Source organism: Prionailurus viverrinus, chromosome D4, assembly GCF_022837055.1.
Source record: "Prionailurus viverrinus isolate Anna chromosome D4, UM_Priviv_1.0, whole genome shotgun sequence".
In the NCBI taxonomy this organism is placed as follows: Eukaryota; Metazoa; Chordata; class Mammalia; order Carnivora; family Felidae; genus Prionailurus; species Prionailurus viverrinus.
In genome coordinates this window covers 12,803,699-12,816,115 of record NC_062573.1, presented here as the reverse complement: position 1 = coordinate 12,816,115, position 12,417 = coordinate 12,803,699, and the positions used below count along the sequence as shown (strand labels likewise).

The 12,417-nt window shown below is 45.2% G+C and overlaps 1 protein-coding gene across 2 annotated transcripts in view; it reads right to left on the bottom strand.

Moving 5' to 3' along the window:
* The window catches only part of TNC (tenascin C), a 95,305-nt gene extending 83,742 nt beyond the window's left edge, over positions 1 to 11,563 (bottom strand). The window contains exon 1 of one of the 2 annotated variants that reach the window (XM_047829450.1): positions 11,308 to 11,563. The gene's annotated coding sequence lies outside the window, so the exon portion shown is untranslated. The remainder of the gene's footprint in view (positions 1 to 11,307) is intronic. The other variant, XM_047829451.1, reaches the window with a different exon arrangement.
* Positions 11,564 to 12,417: the final 854 nt, after the last annotated feature.

Genomic DNA, 12,417 nt, shown 5'->3' with positions numbered 1-12,417 from the left:
GAAAGTAGCCAGAGCATAGCTGTGTTCCAATAAAACTTTATTTACAAAAATAAGCCACCACCTGGTGGTTTCCTGACCCTTGCTGGAATATAGTAGTTTGTTAGAAAATGATAGCTATTATAAAACCAAATACAGATTGAACTGGACAGGAAGGAAACTAACATTTTGTTGAGAGCCTGCTATATACCTGTTTTGTGCCATGCCTTATGCTAGATGATTTTTATACATGTTATCATATATCTTTTCATTCATCACGACAACCTGGTGAGACAGGTATTATTTTTTTTTTCAACGTTTATTTATTTTTGGGACAGAGAGAGACAGAGCATGAACGGGGGAGGGGCAGAGAGAGAGGGAGACACAGAATCGGAAACAGGCTCCAGGCTTTGAGCCATCAGCCCAGAGCCCGACGCGGGGCTTGAACTCACGGACCGCGAGACCGTGACCTGGCTGAAGTCGGACGCTTAACCGACTGCGCCACCCAGGTGCCCCAAGACAGGTATTATTATGCATATCTGAAAGTTAAATGAATCAAGACTTAACTAGATTCAATGACTGGTTTAGAGGGACAGTCAGCACTTGGACCCTAATTTGTGACTCTAAAATGCTTGTTCTCAACTACTACGCTGGGCTGATTCACCAAGCAACTTCCTGCCGTTCATATCAGGTGGAAATTTACATTAGCACTGCTCAATAGAGAGATCAGAGCCCAAGCAGACACCTTCACCTTCCATTTCCTAGATCTTTAGTAGCAATCTGGTGGCTGTCTCTTTGTAAGCACTGAAATATCTGACCTCTTTCTCCCAGAGCCTCTGGCTGGGAGACCTCATGTTTTGTACACATCCCCTTTGGAGAATGCTTAAGCCAAGGTGTACTGTTTGCAAACACTTATTAGCTTTTAGGCAGATGTTGGCAAGTTTCCTTTGGCCTGAGATGGGATTCCAGAGTCTACTGAAGCCTGGATGTGCTCATCGATCATCTTGGCCAAAAAGAGTTGCTAATTAGGGTGACACCCTGCAAGTATTTACCTCTAGAACTAGGTTTTCTTGCTCTGGACATGCCCGTTTCAGCCCAAGTGGTTTGTTGGACTTTTTACTGTAGGTCCAGATGAGTGAGAGCAAATTTATAGTCCTTTAAAAAAATCTATGAAGCCTTGTGCTCTAGTACAGAATTTACCAGATTATATTCCAAGATGTTTTTAGGTACATGTCCTGTGGAAAATGGCATTTGTGGTCAAGTAACTTGGGGGGTATTGGGTTCAACAAAGCTGAATTTGTTAACTGCTATAGGTTTCTCAGAGCATGTACTCTTCTAATCGCACTCAGAATAAAATCTAAACTCCTAGCCACTATCTACAGAGCTCACTTCCCTAGTTCATTCAGATCTCTGCTTAAATGTCATCTCCATGTCTCACCCTAATTAAGAGTATCCCACTCACCACCAGTCATTGCCTATTCCTTTACTGTGTTTTCTGATTATTCTTAGCAAATACCTGCCTGAAATTGTACTTAGAAGTTTGATTCCTTGTTATCATCTACCTCCTTCCACTATAATGGAAACTCTATGAAGAGCTTATAAGGATCTTGAATGTTCCTTTATCTACTATATCTCCACCCTTATAACCATGTATTGAGTAAGAATTCCCAAGAACATGACACAGTGCCAAGTGTCCTCTAAACCCCTTTGTCCACAGAACACTTTTACAGGTGCATCTCATGAGTACAGTGTGCCACAGGCCACAGTCTGGGGAACTGCTTGTCTAATGGAGCCTCATAACCAGCAACAATTGTGACAACAGGTAACAATGACAATAAAACATTTATGCCCAAGTGCCAGTGCTGTGTTAAGCAATTCATGCTCACTTATGTATTTTAATCATCACAATAACCTTTTGAAGTAGGTGCTACTATTTTGCCTTTAATACGGTTGAAAATGAGGGTTAGAGAAGTTAAGATTTGGTCAAGATTACGTTAACAAGAAAATATCAAGCTCTTGAACCCAGAACTAATGCCAATGCCATATTCTTAACCATTAGCCAATCCTCCCCTGGCCACCGGGCTATGAATTTATTCATGTCCTAAGATACAGAGCTCTTTGTCTCCATCCTTCCCTGGTGTCCTTTCATTACTCCCACCGGTTGTAGACTGATCCTTGTTATAACCTCCAGATACTTGGATCTCTTGTGACTCAGCTTCAAATCCCCAGACAGGTCTCCTCTGTCCTTGGTACTGGTTTTTCCAAACCCAAGGCAGGGAATGCTTTGATCCCAGAGGCCTCCTCTGAAAGCAAGGGCATTCCTTGAAGTCTGCGTCCTGAGACGGTTTCCTGTCCCAGAACTAGGCTGGCTTCCTCCTGTCACATGTTATGACATCACTCTGCACAGTTGAGAGCCTAGAGGGCAAGGCATGAAAACAACTTCAAGGTCTGGGCTTTCTGAATAAACTCAGATGAGGCAGCAGAGGTCCAAATCTGGGACACAGCAAGGACTCCTGTCTGTGGTTGAAGATTAATTTTATTTCAGTTGTGCTCAATTTCATATGAACCAGATACAAATTCTCCTTTCAAGAGTTGACAGAAAGAGTTGATCTATGAGCATACAGGCAATTCCAGCATGATAACGGTGATGACAGAAAAAAATATGGGGTGGAAGGGGATGACAATAAAGGGACATCTCATCGACCCAGAGGAGGGAGGTGGTTCCTGAATTGAATTTTAAAAGAAGATTATGAGTAGGTGAAAAACATAGGGAAAGATATTCTAGGAAAGAGGAAGTGATATTTGCCAGGGCATAAAAAGCATGAAATAGTTGGTGTTGAAAGCATGGATTATAGCTGAAGTAAAAGGTCTGTTTGGAGGCCGGAAACCAGACCATGAAAGAAACTGAATGCCAGGTTGGAGATCTGAATTTTTCCTGTGGCCAGAAGAGAACCATTTGGAAACCTTTAAGCCTGGGAATGTTGACCTACAACCCAGGTTGAGGGACACATTGAAAGGAAAGTCTGGAGGGATGGGGTCCAATGGGGAAACCATTGCTATGGTCTATCTGTGAGATGCACGACCTGAAGTAGGAGGATGAGAGAGTGGGTGGGGAGGCAATGATCTGATTTACTTGTTAAGGCAGTAGAGTCCACAAGAGTTGGAGTATGGTGGCATAGTAAGGAAAAAGTGGAAAGGGAGAAAGAATTAGTCCCAAATTTTAGTCTTCCTTACATCTGCTAACAGAAGAATAGATTGGGAAGGGGAGACAATGGATGAGTTTCAGTTTCAGTTTCAATGTCTTGTCACTGAATGAAATGTATTTGAAGTCATTGCCTTGAAAGATCCTGTCCTGGGATATTCAAGATGAATTATGGCTCCACAGTGAACTAGGACATCTAATGCAAAACATCTGGCTCTCCCTTATAAATGGATAGAAAGCTTAATTAAGACCCAGTCCCCTCTAGTGGCTGCCATAATTCCTGATTGCTCATTAACAGAAGTGCAGGTGGATTGGGTGAACTTGTTGTTGGTAAGAAGTTGTCAGAAATAGGTAACATTGGACTGTTGGAGGGGCAGAGAAGCTCTAAGATGGGCTCCAATGATACTGTCTCTGCTATTCACATATTTGTGCAATTTCCTTCCCTTCAGTGTGGGACAGCCTCGTGGCTTATTTCTAACCAAAACAAAATATGGCCAAGGTGTTGCATATCAGTTCCACTATTAAGCTGCACATGATTGTGATGTATGTTTGCTTGCAGGCTCTCTCTCTCTTGTTGGCTTTGATGAAACAAATGGCCATGCTGGAGAGGTCCATGTGGCAGGGAACTGAGAGTGGCCTTGGGCCAACAGACCTCAAGAAACTGAATGCAGCCAACAACCACGTAAGTGGGCTTGGAAGCTAATAATTCCTCAGTTGAACCTTAAGATGAGACCCCAATCCTGGCCAACACTGTGACTGAGTCTTGTGAGAAACCATGAAAGTAGAACGTCCTGCTAAGGTATGCTCAAATTCTTGACCTATAGACATTATAAGACAACAAATGGGTGTTGTTTTAAACCACCAAGTTTCACAGCAATTTGTTATGCAGTGAGAGATAACAAATACAGTGGACTCTTGCCTCAACCCGTGTGCACTAAAGCTGTTCAGAGAGTAAGACTCTGCTAATTTTTCCTTTTTAAATAATTTATTAACTCTGACATTTTTTATATTGTCCCTGGCTTCCAAGAGCAAGAGTCAGAAGACCTCGGACTGAGTCCTGAGCCTGTTGCCAACTGGCGTGAGATCTTAGGAGGACTTTTCTCTCCTCTGAATCTGTTTCCCCATCTTCCAAACGAGGGGAGTTTAACTAGGCCAGCAATTTACAAAAACATTATTATTATTATTGTTGTTGTTGTTATTGTTATTGTTATTATTATTATTGTTATTTTGCCACAAAACTCCTTCACCAAACAACATTTCATGAGGAAGCTCCATGTACAAAACAGGTAAAAGTGGAGGGGCTTAAGTTAAAATAAGATTGAATGGAGCCCCTGCTTGGCCTCTCCATCTCTCTGTGGGAGCCTCCAAATCACCTTGGAGGAGTCTTTTAAATCCAGTCTCCAAGCCCCTGGTTTAGAGGCTGCCAATGAGCCCTTTTAATTTCAAAATTCTGTGGGTTCTAAGGAAAACATTTTTTAACAACCTACCTATGAGCTGAAACACTCTACTGTGACATCTCTGCAACAAGCTACCTCTGTGAGACCATCCCAGGACCCAGAGCATAAGTTTCCCAAGGAGCAGACGACTTCCCTTGGGGGTAGAACTAAAGGTGCCTATGCCCAGCATGAGCTGAGTTTCTCTTCCCTGAGCTCCCCAACAGGTGGGTTCCCTCCTTTGCATCGAGGCTCCCTAGGTATTTGCCTCTCCCAGACTGTTTCTTCCCTAAGTGGAAAGTCATGGCTTTCTTGTCTGGATGCACTCACATGCTTTACTATTATTGCTACTGTTGTTATTTCGTATCTTGGTGCCTACTGGATGCGGTGTTCCTGCTAGTCTCTGGGTGGCACAGCGTCCAGTGTCGCTCCAGGTTCCCTCCTTCTGGCTGTGGTGTGTCACTTCTGCAGTGGGGTTACATGGGTTCACGTTGCACTGCATGCCTAGCAGAGATCCCCAGTGCACTGCTACAACCCAGGACTTCCCTATGCCGCATTTGTAGGCTTCGAGTTCTGAACAAAAATATGCTGACTTGCACTCAATATTGAGTCTCTGCCATCTTTCTTCTATCTACTAAGTATGGTTTTACCCCTGAACACATCCCTGGGCCCTGGATGATAAAAGTTGGGTTCTCCTAATCCTTCAAAGCATCCCCTTGCCTGAAGTCCACCACTAGTAATTCTCTTACTTGTTAAGCATTGCCCTCTCTAGTGAACTACCCTTTAAAAGTGTAAATATCCCTCTAGAAAGTAGCCTGCTGTCTCTAACCTCTTTCTTATCTGAAAAATGGGAATAACACCCGAGTGCGAAGTGGCGTGGTGGAAGAAGCATAGTCACGGGAGTTGGCGTGGGAAGGAACGACAGTGCCACCACTTCCTACTCTGTGTTGATGACGACCTTTCTAGGCCTCAGTTTACCTATCTGTCAGGTTATTTATAGTTTCTGGGACCATCCAAAAGTGAGGCATGGAAAAGTTATTTTATACGCTTATAAATTCATGTGTATCCTACTTTCTTGAAAATTTATCCAGCATAAACCATAGAACTCAGTTCAGAAGCAAGGCAGTGTTGCGCTATTGTTCCATTTGCTTTGGGACAGCAGAGTTTCTTCAACAACAACTTACTAAGGGCCTGGTACCTATCAGCAGGTAGCTAGGCTTTGGGGAACACAAGCACCAGCAAGACACAGTTCCTGCTTCACCGATGATCTTGACCTTGGGGGTGTGCAGGCAGGTGGGGTGGGGGGAGGTGATTATCGAAGTATACATGATACACAGGTGTCAGTGGGGGAAGCAGAGAGCTCTGTGGGAACCCGGAAGAGGGGTATTTCAGGCAGCCTGCAGGGCAAGCCTGGTTGCACCAGGCAGCACTTGCTTATGAGTGTTCATGCTTCAGGTCTCAGACTGGCAGAGGGTGCGGGGAGTGAGTCAGGCTTCACCCTCAGGCAGCTTAGAGCCCAGTAGAGGAAACACATTACATTAGGAATTATAGGCTAATTATTTGATTACAGTTTCCACAGAAAGTGAAACCAGAAGGAGCAAGTTGAAGATAATAACAGTGGCCACCCAGCTGAACAGAACATGGTGGTCTGAAAGATGAGCTTTTGATTCTTTCTCAGCTTTGTGGTGTCTAGCCCTCTTTGTTGTCAAGAGATGGATAGAATTAAGGTGTTGAGTATGGCTTGCATATCCTAATGGTTATAGCCACATGTGCAGGACTGGGAGCTGGGTCTGAGTTCTGGCTCAGACATTTACTATCTGTGTGGTGTACTTAAACTTTTTCAGCCTCAGGTTCCCTGTGTTTGAATGGGGGACAGTTACACTTGCTGGACGGTTGATGATGAAATGGCATAATGACTGTCATGAAATGTTAGCTATTACAATCACCTCCTCCACCTCTGCTAAAAGAACTTTCTGGACCCATTCATGCAGAAGTTAGTAGCAGCCAACTCATCTCCTCCAGGGTAAGAGTTAACCAGTTAGTTCTGAAGCAAAGCTGTCTACTTTCAGAGCTTACAAAAATCTCTCTGGTTCTTGACACAGGGTGTTGAGGGGTGGGTAGGTGTTAGAGGGCCAACCAAAACTATTTGAGTTACCATGGCTGTATAATTAAGAACTTGTGGATTTCTGGAAATTTCAAAAATCTGAGACAACTTGACATGATTTTTTTCACTTCCATGTGCAAATAGACTAGAAATGCATATGGGAGGGATTTTACTCTCACAATCTGCTTTCAGGGTGGGCATTTTGCTTTTATTCCATGATAGAGGGTCAAAGGATGCAATGATAGTATTGAACTAGATTGTTGCTTAATAGAGGCCAGAAATATGAGACAAGGCAGAAGGAAACAGAAAAAAAAATTCTAGGCATAAGGGAATTACTGAAATAAAAGCCTGGTCTCCCAGGTTAGAATCAGGTAGGTACACAGACTTTTCTCCTGTACCAAGAACTTATAAGGTATGTACAGCCCTTTTATGGTAGGCAAGGCCACCGCTATCTTTTGCACAGATGGAATTATTGCCTGGAGATTGCAGGATTCTGAGGGAGTTGTCCCCCTTGGAAGGAAGCCTTCATCTCATGTTTCCCAACATGTTGAAGGTATTCGAACTGGCGGGGTTTAGATTCATGGGAATTCCCGTTGATCGTCTCAAAGTGAGAAGCGATTGAACCATAACTCTCATCTCTGAGACTTCAGGGAAATTTGTGGCTTGGAGCCTACAACCATTTCCTGATCATCCTGAGATTCACTGCCCCAAGACTGGGCACACTGATTGCACTCTGGACCCCAGTCGGCCCTTTTAAATCAGGTGCTCTGTTCACCTGACTCTCAAAGAGGGTGCAGGGACAGGTACAGCCTTGCCCTTCCCATGAGCTCCAGCTTGCAGAGCACAGCAAAGTATATATGCCTACTTTCCTGGGATGAAAACTAACAGGAATAACCAGATTGCTACTTTTAGTGTCATTCTCATTCTCTCTCTCTCTCTCTCTCTCTCTCTCTCGGCTGAAATTTGAACTTTTCTGTTTCCAGGCAGAGAAGTGCACCACCATGAGCTGACCTTTTCTGAGCACCATGAAAAATGATACAGGCAGGGCTGTTCTGTAAAGTCAATAGACACCAATGCCAGTTGGGGGTTTCTCTACCATCTGGCCAATCACTGAAAAACATCATTCAAGGTTCTGTGAGGTCAGCCCTGCCTGACTACCAGAAGCAGTGCAGCATAGTGGAAAGAATAGTAGAGTTTTAGTCAGAGGGTTTGGCTTCAAAGCCAACGGTGCTCCTCACTTATGGAAAACCCTCATGTCAGCCACTTAACTTCTTTGGGCTTTCGTCCTCTATCCATAAAACTGGAGCAAATGATTTATAACTTGCAGTGTTAGGGTGAGAATTAGATGAAAAACCATAGACAAACCCTCCTCTCACATAAGTGGTACACAGTTAGCCCTCAGTATTAATTACTGTGTGTGTTTTATCATTACAAAGGGGTTGGGTATTTGGAGTGAACTAAAGGTTTGTTATCTCCTTCCTACTTTTCAAACTAAAATGACTTCAGTCTGGAAGGACTTATGTTTTACACCAGCTAGGTATTATTTTCCTGTAAGAAAACATGGCTATCTGTCCATAGAAATCCAGGGGGAGGAGGGAGTAGGTGTACTTGGTTCATTGTGAGCATTAGAAAGGGCAGGATTAAAGGGGACATGTTTTTCATTCTGTCAGCTTGAATTCCCTTTCCAAATTCCATTCTGGTTATATGATCAGGCTACTGCTGTATTTAAGGGTGGCCACAGTCTGGCTGGAGGGGTGGATTTAGTCAGAAAGGAAGGTTTTTTTTTTTTCTTTTTCTTCTAAAGGTAGTGCAAGAAGCAGCAGCATTCAGAAGGGACATGGTGGAATGTGCTTCTGATTTGGGGACCATGGGTCTGAAAACCGGCTCCATCACTCTGTGTTCTAGGACTCTGGAAAAATTATTTGCTCACTCCCCCCTTCAAGCTATGTCTTTTTCCAGTAGGCATAGTCCATTCCTCAGAGACATACTGTGGATATTTAGTGAGATGATGTACACAAGGGATCTTAAGGATAGAGTAGGCTCTCCATACATTTTGGCTATTGTTATCCTCAAGATTAATTAAAAGAATCCTCCTTTGTTAAGCATTTTAAACTTCTTATATTCTTATCTACTGTACTACTTGGGGAATTGCATTGGCTTCTGTTACAGGTGAGGACCCGAAGGGGCAAACGACCCTGCTGAAGTGCAGAATCGCAGCTTGAATGCACACTGCCTGGGTCCATTATTTTATACTGTTTTGTGTCATTCAAGGTTCTGTGGAAACGTACCAGAGGCTGAGAACAAAGGGGTGAGTTTTGGAACCTCCACCCTCACTTCAACCAAAGCAGCCCCACATTTACCTCTCATATTGGAGTTCTGCCATCAGTGTCCTTTAATGAATATTTCCATGGCTAAATAAAAGCTTGAAAACCACCGTCTTAGGACATTAATTTCAGATAAGTCCTTTTAAGTTGATAAGCAAGAAAACCAAAAAACAACAAAAGCCCTCTATTTATTGAGCCCTTACTATGTGTCAGATACTGAGTCTGCCATCTATTATTTCATTTGGATGTCACAAGAGCCCTGAGAGATACAGATCGTCACCTCTTTATATGACAACATCACTGAAGGCTGGAAGATCAGTAACTTCTTTGGGAGGAGGATACAGGCAGTACAGTGGAAGATGAGAGAGGGAAGCTGGGTTTTTTCAAACAAAGCATAGAAAAAAAATACTTTAAAGATTGTAAAGCTGGTAATACTCCCTTTTCAATCCTTATCTGATTCACACTGTTCTGAGCAAACCAGAGAACATTCATATTGCCACCCTTTTCTTCCCCCAGACACCGTCACCTGCCTGAAACACATGGTCAACGCACAATTACATCAACTGAAATGGGCTGAGATGCATACAATGCCAGCAAACTTTCCACAGGCTTCTTTAGCACTGAACAAACCTCCTCCAGTCCTCAATTGGGCTTACCATATCGAAGGGCAAGGCAGGAAGCTGGCTGGGGTGGGCAGCAGGTTTTATTTCTAAAGCACATATGGGAAACCTTCATAAAAAAGGGGGAAAGGTCCACAAAACATGAAAAAGAGGCATTCATTCTTCAAGTGGAGCTCCCCTGTCCAGCTCTCACTCTGGATGGAAAGCATTTCCAAAGAGTCCCCGGGCAGCATCGTACTTTATAGCTGACAGCTTTAGAATCTGCAAACGCCCAAACTCAAAACCTTGTGCATCTGGAGTCAGAACTCGACATTTACCTCCAGCCCTCGGGCTGCTCCCTTTCCCCGACCTGCCCCAGAACAATGTCCTGCTTATAAAATACAGCCAAGTCTCCGACCTGCCAGCCTAGTGAGACACCCTCAGACTTGTGAGATTAAAAAAATGGGGGTTGGGGGTAAGGGAGTGAGGAACACATGAAAAACAATCCAAGATTGCCTAAATGCCTCTTTTAACTTCCGAGGTGATGGCTGTTTCTGATAATGACAATGATTATCCAAACCTCCAGTTACTGAACACTCACTTTCCCAAATGCTTTATGCCTCATTCCTCCTCATAATGACAACAGAAGTTATTGTTCCCATTTTTGATAAGTGGACACTAAGGCTCATAGAGATTCATATTGTCATTGGTGTAACATCTTTGATGGTGGGTGGTGGGGATACCAAAGTGACCGACCCCTGGCTTCAAAACCTGAGCTCTTAATCCCCTTATTACACTGGTGAAAGAGAGGAACCCCTGTGCTTTTCTCACAACCCTCCAGGTAGAGCTTCCCAACCCTGGGGCAAGGTGTTTCTCAGGGCTTTCTGTGATGACAGGTGAGGAGGGAGAGGTGAGGAAGGAGAGGTGATCCTAGAAAGATTCAGGATACTCCTGGCCCTAAGCACCCTGGAAACGCACATATACCCAGCCCAAGGATCAGTGCCTCAGGAAGGAATCGACAGGGAGGCCCCCTGCCCTTCAGGATAAAAGCTGGTGTCTACCGCTCCCACCTTGAAGTCCATAGTTGTTCATGTGGCCCTAGGAGTCGCCTCCTCCCTCTGCCCTCTGGCCTCATCCCTTTCCATGCCTAGCCACAGGGAGGATGCTGTGGAATGATGGATGGACACAAAACTTTTGTAAACTGTAAGGTGAACGCCGTTTAGAAATACAATCTTAATGTTCTCTCTACAACCCTCTATCGACCTTCCCTTAACCCATCCTACAGGGAGGCCATGAACGATGTCCACCTTCAACTTCCACCTCTCTAACTCTCAAACAAAAACATTCACAGGTGAAATCAGCCAGGCAGGGAGCTAAGAGAAAATTCTTACTTTTCCTCTGAAGAACGCAGAGATAAAAACTTTGCCAAAAGTTCCTTCCACGTGTGGCTGTTCCTAGAAGTAAAACCCACCGACACACAACAAAAATCTACAAGAATGGAAGTCACAAGTAGAAGACAATCGAGGCGCATCGGATCACAACAAACACCCCATTTTACCGGCAGCGAAGATACAGCAAAAGTGTTATAATTATGAATCCACAACATCTTTGGTCCCGGGAATGCAGTGTACCATAACGATCTTTGCTGATGGGGGTGAAGCACACTTACCTTTCCGGAGTTGGGAAAGACCTAGCTCCTTAAATGAACCAGCTCCATGGAATAAGGACCTGGCTGTGAGCAGCGGGGCTCCCACGTGCGCTGCCCCCACTGTCACCCCCAGCCGCACAGTCTTTGTGCAGAGGAGAGGCCGGTGTGTGTCTGCGCGCGCGGGAGAGCGTGTGACAGTAGGCAGGCTGTGGCCAGCGCAGCCAGCTTTGGCTGGCTTATATAGCAGCTCCTTCCTCTGTAATGGGACGCCTCGCCTCCAGACATCCTTTCCTACTTTTTCAGTTGGTGAATTAAAGGAACAGCCCTCCCAGCGGAACGGGGTTAGCTCATGAAAGACGCACTCACTCCCTGCTCCCTGCCAGGAAAAGAACCCATTTGCATACAATTTATGGCGAAAGTAGGAATTCCAGCTTCCCTCGCCTCCTCCCCTTCCCCACCCCCGACCCGGAGCAGCTGTTAGCTAGGTGTGATTTTTGCTCTGCTCCCCAAACGGATTTTCTAATTGTGAGACAGAAGCCCAGGGACTGAGAGGGAGTAGGATCCGAGGCTCCAGCTCTGCTACTCGGGTAGGCTGAAACTGCCACCCAGAGCTCGCCTGGGCTCAGGGCGGCAGCTGCTCCGCGGGCGGCACCTCGGAAAGGGGCCGAGCTCAGTTCCTGGAAAGAGGAGATAAAGCCCTTCAGAAGCATGGGGCGTTTGGGTTTCTCTGGGCCAGCTGAGAGAGAGAACTCGGGATTAGTGCTTAGCAGGTGGGGCAGTGCTGGGAGCCCAGATCTGCCCGGCTTCCCTTGTGTGGGAGGGAGCCGTGCCCAGCTGTTCAGAGGCTTCACCGTCCCGCCCCACTGCCCGTGAGTGGGCCTGTCTTCTACGTTGCACTTCCTGGGGAAAGGTCTCTGAAGTTTCTTCTCAATGTGGAAAGGTGTCCGGCACACGGGGGAGGGGAAGGTAACAACTTAATCTTTGAGACATAAACTGTGCCTTTGCTCTCCAGCCTGCTGTGGATTCTTTCCAAGCTCTGAGTCATCCATTCGTTTGGTGTTAGCATGCACGGAGTATCCACAGGGCACACACAGGCATTTGAGGCAGTGGGGAGGCAGCTAGGGCATGGCA